The sequence below is a fragment of the Bombina bombina genome, chromosome 8, assembly GCF_027579735.1.
Source record: "Bombina bombina isolate aBomBom1 chromosome 8, aBomBom1.pri, whole genome shotgun sequence".
In the NCBI taxonomy this organism is placed as follows: domain Eukaryota; kingdom Metazoa; phylum Chordata; class Amphibia; order Anura; family Bombinatoridae; genus Bombina; species Bombina bombina.
Genome location: NC_069506.1, coordinates 39,581,845 through 39,595,261, shown reverse-complemented (window position 1 = coordinate 39,595,261; position 13,417 = coordinate 39,581,845). Strand labels below are relative to the sequence as shown.

The 13,417-nt window shown below is 46.6% G+C and overlaps 1 protein-coding gene across 2 annotated transcripts in view; it reads right to left on the bottom strand.

Annotated features, from left to right (window-relative positions):
* Positions 1-13,417, bottom strand: part of LOC128638385 (uncharacterized) — a 39,964-nt gene that overhangs the window by 20,308 nt on the left and 6,239 nt on the right. The window contains exon 1 of one of the 2 annotated variants that reach the window (XM_053690315.1): positions 1,908-1,969. The exons of the other annotated variant lie outside the window; for it this stretch is intronic. The gene's annotated coding sequence lies outside the window, so the exon portion shown is untranslated. Of the gene's footprint in view, positions 1-1,907; positions 1,970-13,417 lie in introns of those variants that run through there. 2 annotated transcript variants of the gene reach the window in all.

Genomic DNA, 13,417 nt, shown 5'->3' with positions numbered 1-13,417 from the left:
ACATAGTATACTGACACACACTGTATAAAGACACATAGTATACCGATACACACACTGTATACAGACACATAGTATACTGACACACACTGTATAAAGACACATAGTATACCGATACACACACACTGTATACAGACACATAGTATACTGACACACACTGTATAAAGACACATAGTATACCGATACACACACACTGTATACAGACACATAGTATACTGACACACACTGTATAAAGACACATAGTATACCGATACACACACACTGTATACAGACACATAGTATACTGACACACTCACAGTATAGAGCAATAATATACTGACACACACACTGTATACAGACACATAGTATACTGACACACACACTGTATACAGACACATAATATACTGACACACACTGTATACAGACACATAGTATGCTGACACACACTGTATACAGACACATAGTATACTGACACACTCACTACAGACACATAGTATACTGACACACACACACTCTATACAGTCACATAGTATACTGAAATACACTCACTGTATACAGATACATAGTATACTGACACACTCACTATATACAGACACATAGTATACTGACACACACTGTATATAGACACATAGTATACTGACACACTGTATAAATACACATAGTATACTGACACACACGAACTCTATACAGTCACATAGTATACTGACATACTCACTGTATACAGACAGATAGTATACTGACACACACTGTATACAGACACATAGTATACTGCCACACATACTGTATACAGACACATAGTATACTGCCACACACTATATACAGACACAGTATACTGATACACTCACTGTATACAGACACACTCGCTGTATACAGACACATAGTATACTGACACATTTACTGTATACTGACACACTCTATATACAGACACAGAATACTGACACACACACACTGTATACAGACACATAGTATACTGACACACTCACTGTATACAGACACATAGTATACTGACACACTCACTGTATACAGACACATAGTATACTGACACACACACTGTATACAGACACATAGTATACTGACACACACACTGTATACAGACACATAGTATACTGACACACACACTGTATACTGACACACACACTGTATACAGACACATAGTATACTGACACACTCACTGTATACAGACACATAGTATACTGACACATTCACTGTATACAGACACAGTATACTGAAACACTCACTGTATACAGACACACAGTATACTGACACACACTTTATACAGACACAGTATACTGATACACTCACTGTATACAGACACACTCGCTGTATACAGACACATAGCATACTGACACATTTACTGTATACTGACACACTCACTGTATACAGACACATAGTATACTGACACACACACTGTATACAGACACATAGTATACTGACACACACACACACACACTGTATACAGACACATAGTATACTGACACACACACTGTATACAGACACATAGTATACTGACACATTCACAGTATACAGACACACAGTATACTGACACACACTATATACAGACACAGTATACAGACACACAGTATAACTACACACACACTGTATACAGACACATAGTATACTGACACACTCACTGTATACAGACACAGTATACTGACACACACACTGTATACAGACACATAGTATACTGACACATTCACAGTATACAGACACACAGTATACTGACACACACACTGTATACAGACACATAGTATACTGACACATTCACAGTATACAGACACACAGTATACTGACACACACACTGTATACAGACACATAGTATACTGACACACACACTGTATACAGACACATAGTATACTGACACATTAACAGTATACAGACACACAGTATACTGACACACACTATATACAGACACAGTATACTGACACACTCACTGTTTATAGTCCCAGAGGCGCACTTTTTCTTTAGCTTGAAATCAGCCTGCAGCTTCCGAAAGCATGTAGTCAGCTGACCGAGGGGTGGGACATACAGGATATAATCAGTAGCAGCTGTGACAGGCAGTAACTTGTCAAGATCAGTAACAGTATTCGTACTGCTGTTGCACTTATTTTGTAAAACAAATGCATTATCATCTTCTTCATCTTAATATAAATAAAAGTTTATCATACACCTCTCTCCCTTCTATGTTTATTTAGTTACATATATGGTCATACTCATGATGTATTTCCTTGCATGTTTTATTGTTCAGACCATATACCAGGATGAGATCTCTTCCTATACACCCAGCACCCTACTGACCTCACCTGCTGCTAATACCTCTTCCTATACACCCAGCACCCTACTGACCCTCACCTGCTGCTTATACCTTTTCCTATACACCCAGCATCCTACTGACCTTACCTGCTGCTAATACCTCTTCATATACACCCATCACCCTACTGACCTCACCTGCTGCTAATACCTCTTCCTATACACCCAGCATCCTACTGACCTTACCTGCTGCTAATACCTCTTCATATACACCCATCACCCTACTGACCTCACCTGCTGCTAATACCTCTTCCTATACACCCAGCACCCTACTGACCTTACCTGCTGCTTATACCTTTTCCTATACACCCAGCATCCTACTGACCTTACCTGCTGCTAATACCTCTTCATATACTCCCAGCATCCTACTGACCTTACCTGCTGCTAATACCTCTTCCTATACACCCAGCACCCTACTGACCTTACCTGCTGCTAATACCTCTTCATATACTCCCAGCACCTTACTGACCTTACCTCCTGCTAATACCTCTTCATATACACCCAGCACCTTACTGACCATACCTGCTGCTAATACCTCTTCCTATACACCCAGCACCCTACTGACCTCACCTGCTGCTAATACCTCTTCCTATACACCCAGCACACTACTGACCTCACCTGCTGCTAATACCTCTTCCTATACACCCAGCACCCTACTGACCTCACCTGCTGCTAATACCTCTTCCTATACACCAGCACCTACTGACCTTACCTGCTGCTAAAACCTCTTCCTATACACCCAGCACCTACTGACCTTACCTGCTGCTAATACCTCTTCCTATACACCCAGCACCCTAATGACCTCACCTGCTGCTAATACCTCTTCCTATACACCCAGCACCCTACTGACCTCACCTGCTGCTAATACCTCTTCCTATACACCCAGCACCCTACTGACCTCACCTGCTGCTAATACCTCTTCCTATACACCCAGCACCCTACTGACCTCACCTGCTGCTAATACCTCTTCCTATACACCCAGCACCCTAATGACCTCACCTGCTGCTAATACCTCTTCCTATACACCCAGCACCATACTGACCTTACCTGCTGCTAATACCTCTTCCTATACACCCAGCACCTACTGACCTTACCTGCTGCTAATACCTCTTCCTATACACCCAGCACCTACTGACCTCACCTGCTGCTAATACCTCTTCCTATACACCCAGCACCCTAATGACCTTACCTGCTGCTAATACCTCTTCCTATACACTCAGCACCCTAATGACCTCACCTGCTGCTAATACCTCTTCCTATACACCCAGCACCATACTGACCTTACCTGCTGCTAATACCTCTTCCTATACACCCAGCACCTACTGACCTTACCTGCTGCTAATACCTCTTCCTATACACCCAGCACCCTAATGACCTCACCTGCTGCTAATACCTCTTCCTATACACCCAGCACCCTAATGACCTCACCTGCTGCTAATACCTCTTCCTATACACCCAGCACCCTACTGACTTTACCTGCTGCTAATGCCTCTTCCTATACACCCAGCACCCTACTGACCTCACCTGCTGCTAATACCTCTTCCTATACACCCAGCACCCTAATGACCTCACCTGCTGCTAATACCTCTTCCTATACACCCAGCACCTACTGACCTCACCTGCTGCTAATACCTCTTCCTATACACCCAGCACCCTACTGACTTTACCTGCTGCTAATGCCTCTTCCTATACACCCAGCACCTACTGACCTCACCTGCTGCTAATACCTATTCCTATACACCCAGCACCCTACTGTCTTTACCTGCTGCTAATGCCTCTTCCTATACACCCAGCACCTACTGACCTCACCTGCTGCTAATACCTCTTCCTATACACCCAGCACCTACTGACTTTACCTGCTGCTAATACCTCTTCCTATACACCCAGCACCTACTGACCTCACCTGCTGCTAATACCTCTTCCTATACACCCAGCACCCTACTGACTTTACCTGCTGCTAATGCCTCTTCCTATACACCCAGCACCTACTGACCTCACCTGCTGCTAATACCTCTTCCTATACACCCAGCACCTACTGACTTTACCTGCTGCTAATACCTCTTCCTATACACCCAGCACCTACTGACCTTACCTGCTGCTAATACCTCTTCCTATACACCCAGCACCCTAATGACCTCACCTGCTGCTAATACCTCTTCCTATACACCCAGCACCATACTGACCTTACCTGCTGCTAATACCTCTTCCTATACACCCAGCACCTACTGACCTTACCTGCTGCTAATACCTCTTCCTATACACCCAGCACCCTAATGACCTCACCTGCTGCTAATACCTCTTCCTATACACCCAGCACCCTAATGACCTCACCTGCTGCTAATACCTCTTCCTATACACCCAGCACCCTAATGACCTTACCTGCTGCTATTACCTCTTCCTATACACCCAGCACCCTAATGACCTCACCTGCTGCTAATACCTCTTCCTATACACCCAGCACCCTACTGACTTTACCTGCTGCTAATGCCTCTTCCTATACACCCAGCACCCTACTGACCTCACCTGCTGCTAATACCTCTTCCTATACACCCAGCACCCTACTGACTTTACCTGCTGCTAATACCTCTTCCTATACACCCAGCACCTACTGACCTCACCTGCAGCTAATACCTCTTCCTATACACCCAGCACCCTACTGACTTTACCTGCTGCTAATACCTCTTCCTATACACCCAGCGCCCTACTGACATCACCTGCTGCTAATACCTCTTGCTATACACCCAGTACCCTACTGACCTTACCTACTACTGATACCTCTTCCTATACACCCAGCACCTACTGACCTCACCTGCTGCTTGTACCTATTCCTGTACTCCCAGTATCCTACTGACATTACCTGCTGCTAATACCTCTTCCTATACACCCAGCACCCTACTGACCTTACCTGCTGCTAATACCTCTTCCTATACTACCAGCACCTGCTGACCTTACCTGCTGCTAATAACTCTTCCTATACACCCAGCACCCTACTGACCTTACCTGCTGCTAATACCTCTTCCTATACACCCAGCGCCCTACTGACCTCACCTGCTGCTAATACCTCTTCCTATACACCCAGCACCCTACTGACCTCACCTGCTGCTAATACCTCTTCCTATACACCCAGCACCTACTGACCTCATCTGCTGGTAATACTTCTTCCTATACACCCAGCACCTACTGACCTTACCTGCTGCTAATACCTCTTCCTATACACCCAGCACCTACTGACCTCACCTGCTGCTAATACCTCTTCCTATACACCCAGCACCCTACTGACTTTACCTGCTGCTAATGCCTCTTCCTATACACCCAGCACCTACTGACCTCACCTGCTGCTAATACCTCTTCCTATACACCCAGCACCTACTGACTTTACCTGCTGCTAATACCTCTTCCTATACACCAGCACCTACTGACCTACCTGCTGCTAATACCTCTTCCTATACACCCAGCACCCTACTGACTTTACCTGCTGCTAATGCCTCTTCCTATACACCCAGCACCTACTGACCTCACCTGCTGCTAATACCTCTTCCTATACACCCAGCACCTACTGACTTTACCTGCTGCTAATACCTCTTCCTATACACCCAGCACCCTACTGACCTCACCTGCTGCTAATACCTCTTCCTATACACCCAGCACCCTACTGACCTTACCTGCTGCTAATACCTCTTCCTATACACCCAGCACCCTACTGACCTCACCTGCTGCTAATACCTCTTCCTATACACCCAGCACCCTACTGACTTTACCTGCTGCTAATACCTCTTCCTATACACCCAGCACCCTACTGACATCACCTGCTGCTAATACCTCTTGCTATACACCCAGTACCCTACTGACCTTACCTGCTGCTAATACCTCTTCCTATACACCCAGCACCTACTGACCTCACCTGCTGCTAGTACCTATTCCTATACACCCAGTATCCTACTGACATTACCTGCTGCTAATACCTCTTCCTATACACCCAGCACCCTACTGACCTTACCTGCTGCTAATACCTCTTCCTATACACCCAGCACCTGCTGACCTTACCTGCTGCTAATACCTCTTCCTATACACCCAGCACCCTACTGACCTTACCTGCTGCTAATACCTCTTCCTATACACCCAGCGCCCTACTGACCTCACCTGCTGCTAATACCTCTTCCTATACACCCAGCACCCTACTGACCTCACCTGCTGCTAATACCTCTTCCTATACACCCAGCACCTACTGACCTCATCTGCTGGTAATACTTCTTCCTATACACCCAGCACCTACTGACCTTACCTGCTGCTAATACCTCTTCCTATACACCCAGCACCTACTGACCTCACCTGCTGCTAATACCTCTTCCTTTACACCCAGCACCTACTGACCTTACCTGCTGCTATTACCTCTTCATATACTCCCAGCACCTTACTGACCTTACCTCCTGCTAGTACCTCTTCATATACACCCAGCACCATACTGACCTTACCTGGTGCTAATAGCTCTTCCTATACACCCAGCACCCTACTGACCTCTCCTGCTGCTAATAGCTCTTCCTATACACCCAGCACTCACTGACCTTACCTGCTGCTAATAGCTCTTTCTATACACCCAGCACCCTACTGACCTATTCCTATACACCTATCACCTACTGACATTATCCTGCTGCTAAAACCTCTTCATATACACCCAGCACTCTACTGACCTTTTCCTATACACCTATCACCTACTGACATTATCCTGCTGCTGATACCTCTTCCTATACACACAGCACCCTACTGACCTTACCTACTGCTGATACCTTGTCATATAAACCCAGTATCCTACTGACTTACCTGCTGCTAATACCTCTTCCTATACACCCAGCACCTACTGACCTTACCTGCTGCTAATACCTCTTCCTATACACCCATCACCCTACTGACCTTACGTGCTGCTAATACCTTTTCTTATACACCCAGCACATACTGACCTTACCTGCTACTTATAACTCATCCTATACACCCAGCATCCTACTGACCTTACCTGCTACTAATACCTCTTCCTATACACCCAGCACCTACTGACCTTACCTGCTGCTAATACCTCTTCCTATACACCCAGCACCTACTGACCTTACCTGCTGTTAATACCTCTTCCTATACACCCAGTCCCTAATGATCCTTACCTGCTGCTAATACCTCTTCCTATACTCCCAGCACCCACTGACCTTACCTGCTGCTAATACCTCTTCCTATACACCCAGCACCATACTGCCCTTACCTACTGCTAATATATCTTCTTATACACCCAGTATCCTTTTGAACTTACCTGTCTCTAATACCTATTCCTAATTACACCAGTACCTTACTGACCTTACCTACTGCTAATACCTTATCCTATACACCCAGCACCCTACTGACCTCACCTGCTGCTAACACCTCTTCCTATACACCCAGCACCATACTGCCCTTACCTACTGCTAATACACCCAGTATCCTTTTGAACTTACCCTGCCGCTAATACCTATTCCTATACACCCAGTACCTTACTGACCTTACCTACTGCTAATACCTTATCCTATACACCCAGCACCCTTTCTGACCTTACCCGCTGCTATTACCTTATCCTATACACCAGCACCCTACTGACTTTTCCTGCTGCTAATACCTCTTCCTATACACCCAGCACCTACTGACCTTACCTGCTGCTTAATACCTCTTCCTATACACCCAGCACCTACTGACCCTTACCTGCTGCTATTACCTCTTCCTATACTCCCAACATCCTACTGACCTTACCTGCTGCTAATACCTCTTCCTTTACACCCCGCACCTAATGATCTTACCTGCCGCTAATACCTCTTCCTATACTCCCAGCACCATACTGCCCTTACCTGCTGCTAATACATCATCCTATACACCCATCACCCTACTGACCTTACCTGTTGCTAATTCCTCTTCCTATACACCCAGCACCTACTGACCTTACCTGCTGCTAATACCTCTTCCTTTACACCCCACACCCTACTGACCTTACCTGCTGCTAATACCTCTTCCTATACTCCCAGCACCATACTGCCCTTACCTACTGCTAATACATCTTCCTATACACCTAGTATCCTTTTGAACTTACCTGCTGCTAATACCTATTCCTGTACACCCAGTGCCTTACTGACCTTACCTACTGCTAATACCATATCCTATACACCCACCACCCTACAGACCTTACCTACTGCTATTACCTTATTCTATACACCCAGCACCCTACTGACTTTACCTGCTGCTAATGCCTCTTCCTATACACCCAGCACCCTACTGACCTCACCTGCTGCTAATACCTCTTCCTATACACCAGCACCTACTGACTTTACCTGCTGCTAATACCTCTTCCTATACACCCAGCACCCTACTGACTTTACCTGCTGCTAATGCCTCTTCCTATACACCCAGCACCTACTGACCTCACCTGCTGCTAATACCTCTTCCTATACACCCAGCACCTACTGACTTTACCTGCTGCTAATACCTCTTCCTATACACCCAGCACCCTACTGACCTCACCTGCTGCTAATACCTCTTCCTATACACCCAGCACCCTACTGACTTTACCTGCTGCTAATACCTCTTCCTATACACCCAGCACCTACTGACCTCACCTGCTGCTAATACCTCTTCCTATACACCCAGCACCCTACTGACTTTACCTGCTGCTAATACCTCTTCCTATACACCCAGCGCCCTACTGACATCACCTGCTGCTAATACCTCTTGCTATACACCCAGTACCCTACTGACCTTACCTACTGCTGATACCTCTTCCTATACACCCAGCACCTACTGACCTCACCTGCTGCTTGTACCTATTCCTGTACACCCAGTATCCTACTGACATTACCTGCTGCTAATACCTCTTCCTATACACCCAGCACCCTACTGACCTTACCTGCTGCTAATACCTCTTCCTATACACCCAGCACCTGCTGACCTTACCTGCTGCTAATAACTCTTCCTATACACCCAGCACCCTACTGACCTTACCTGCTGCTAATACCTCTTCCTATACACCCAGCGCCCTACTGACCTCACCTGCTGCTAATACCTCTTCCTATACACCCAGCACCCTACTGACCTCACCTGCTGCTAATACCTCTTCCTATACACCCAGCACCTACTGACCTCATCTGCTGGTAATACTTCTTCCTATACACCCAGCACCTACTGACCTTACCTGTTGCTAATACCTCTTCCTATACACCCAGCACCTACTGACCTCACCTGCTGCTAATACCTCTTCCTTTACACCCAGCACCTACTGACCTTACCTGCTGCTATTACCTCTTCATATACTCCCAGCACCTTACTGACCTTACCTCCTGCTAATACCTCTTCATATACACCCAGCACCATACTGACCTTACCTGGTGCTAATAGCTCTTCCTATACACCCAGCACCCTACTGACCTCTCCTGCTGCTAATAGCTCTTCCTATACACCCAGCACTCACTGACCTTACCTGCTGCTAATAGCTCTTTCTATACACCCAGCACCCTACTGACCTATTCCTATACACCTATCACCTACTGACATTATCCTGCTGCTAAAACCTCTTCCTATACACCCAGCACTCTACTGACCTTTTCCTATACACCTATCACCTACTGACATTATCCTGCTGCTGATACCTCTTCCTATACACACAGCACCCTACTGACCTTACCTACTGCTGATACCTTGTCATATAAACCCAGTATCCTATTGACCTTACCTGCTGCTAATACCTCTTCCTATACACCCAGCACCATACTGACCTTACCTGCTGCTAATACCTCTTCCTATACACCCATCACCCTACTGACCTTACGTGCTGCTAATACCTTTTCTTATACACCCAGCACATACTGACCTTACCTGCTACTTATAACTCATCCTATACACCCAGCATCCTACTGACCTTACCTGCTACTAATACCTCTTCCTATACACCCAGCACCTACTGACCTTACCTGCTGCTAATACCTCTTCCTATACACCCAGCACCTACTGACCTTACCTGCTGTTAATACCTCTTCCTATACACCCAGTCCCTAATGATCTTACCTGCTGCTAATACCTCTTCCTATACTCCCAGCACCCACTGACCTTACCTGCTGCTAATACCTCTTCCTATACACCCAGCACCATACTGCCCTTACCTACTGCTAATATATCTTCTTATACACCCAGTATCCTTTTGAACTTACCTGTCTCTAATACCTATTCCTAATTACACCCAGTACCTTACTGACCTTACCTACTGCTAATACCTTATCCTATACACCCAGCACCCTACTGACCTCACCTGCTGCTAACACCTCTTCCTATACACCCAGCACCATACTGCCCTTACCTACTGCTAATACACCCAGTATCCTTTTGAACTTACCTGCCGCTAATACCTATTCCTATACACCCAGTACCTTACTGACCTTACCTACTGCTAATACCTTATCCTATACACCCAGCACCCTTTCTGACCTTACCCGCTGCTATTACCTTATCCTATACACCCAGCACCCTACTGACTTTTCCTGCTGCTAATACCTCTTCCTATACACCCAGCACCTACTGACCTTACCTGCTGCTAATACCTCTTCCTATACACCCAGCACCTACTGACCTTACCTGCTGCTATTACCTCTTCCTATACTCCCAACATCCTACTGACCTTACCTGCTGCTAATACCTCTTCCTTTACACCCCGCACCTAATGATCTTACCTGCCGCTAATACCTCTTCCTATACTCCCAGCACCATACTGCCCTTACCTGCTGCTAATACATCATCCTATACACCCATCACCCTACTGACCTTACCTGTTGCTAATTCCTCTTCCTATACACCCAGCACCTACTGACCTTACCTGCTGCTAATACCTCTTCCTATACTCCCAGCACCATACTGCCCTTACCTACTGCTAATACATCTTCCTATACACCTAGTATCCTTTTGAACTTACCTGCTGCTAATACCTATTCCTGTACACCCAGTGCCTTACTGACCTTACCTACTGCTAATACCATATCCTATACACCCAGCACCCTACAGACCTTACCTACTGCTATTACCTTATTCTATACACCCAGCACCCTACTGACCTTACCTGCTGCTAATACCTCTTCCTATACACCCAGCACCCTAATGACCTCACCTGCTGCTAATACCTCTTCCTATACACCCAGCACCCTAATGACCTCACCTGCTGCTAATACCTCTTCCTATACACCCAACACCCTAATGACCTTACCTGCTGCTATTACCTCTTCCTATACACCCAGCACCCTAATGACCTCACCTGCTGCTAATACCTCTTCCTATAAACCCAGCACACTACTGACTTTACCTGCTGCTAATGCCTCTTCCTATACACCCAGCACCTACTGACCTCACCTGTTGCTAATACCTCTTCCTATACACCCAGCACCCTAATGACCTCACCTGCTGCTAATATCTCTTCCTATACACCCAGCACCCTACTGACTTTACCTGCTGCTAATGCCTCTTCCTATACACCCAGCACCTACTGACCTCACCTGCTGCTAATACCTCTTCCTATACACCCAGCACCCTACTGACTTTACCTGCTGCTAATGCCTCTTCCTATACACCCAGCACCTACTGACCTCACCTGCTGCTAATACCTCTTCCTATACACCCAGCACCTACTGACTTTACCTGCTGCTAATACCTCTTCCTATACACCCAGCACCTACTGACCTCACCTGCTGCTAATACCTCTTCCTATACACCCAGCACCCTACTGACTTTACCTGCTGCTAATGCCTCTTCCTATACACCCAGCACCTACTGACCTCACCTGCTGCTAATACCTCTTCCTATACACCCAGCACCTACTGACTTTAGCTGCTGCTAATACCTCTTCCTATACACCCAGCACCCTACTGACCTCACCTGCTGCTAATACCTCTTCCTATACACCCAGCACCCTACTGACTTTACCTGCTGCTAATACCTCTTCCTATACACCCAGCACCTACTGACCTCACCTGCTGCTAATACCTCTTCCTATACACCCAGCACCCTACTGACTTTACCTGCTGCTAATACCTCTTCCTATACACCCAGCGCCCTACTGACATCACCTGCTGCTAATACCTCTTGCTATACACCCAGTACCCTACTGACCTTACCTACTGCTGATACCTCTTCCTATACACCCAGCACCTACTGACCTCACCTGCTGCTTGTACCTATTCCTGTACACCCAGTATCCTACTGACATTACCTGCCGCTAATACCTCTTCCTTCACACCCAGCACCCTACTGACCTTACCTGCTGCTAATACCTCTTCCTATACACCCAGCACCTGCTGACCTTACCTGCTGCTAATAACTCTTCCTATACACCCAGCACCCTACTGACCTTACCTGCTGCTAATACCTCTTCCTATACACCCAGCACCTACTGACTTACCTGCTGCTAATACCTCTTCCTATACACCCAGCGCCCTACTGACCTCACCTGCTGCTAATACCTCTTCCTATACACCCAGCACCCTACTGACCTTACCTGCTGCTAATACCTCTTCCTATACACCCAGCACCTACTGACCTTACCTGCTGCTAATACCTCTTCCTATACACCCAGCACCTACTGACCTCACCTGCTGCTAATACCTCTTCCTATACACCCAGCACCCTACTGACCTCACCTGCTGCTAATACCTCTTCCTATACACCCAGCACCCTACTGACCTCACCTGCTGCTAATACCTCTTGCTATACACCCAGTACCCTACTGACCTTACCTACTGCTGATACCTCTTCCTATACACCCAGCACCTACTGACCTCACCTGCTGCTTGTACCTATTCCTGTACACCCAGTATCCTACTGACATTACCTGCTGCTAATACCTCTTCCTATACACCCAGCACCCTACTGACCTTACCTGCTGCTAATACCTCTTCCTATACACCCAGCACCTGCTGACCTTACCTGCTGCTAATAACTCTTCCTATACACCCAGCACCCTACTGACCTTACCTGCTGCTAATACCTCTTCCTATACACCCAGCGCCCTACTGACCTCACCTGCTGCTAATACCTCTTCCTATACACCCAGCACCCTACTGACCTCACCTGCTGCTAATACCTCTTCCTATACACCCAG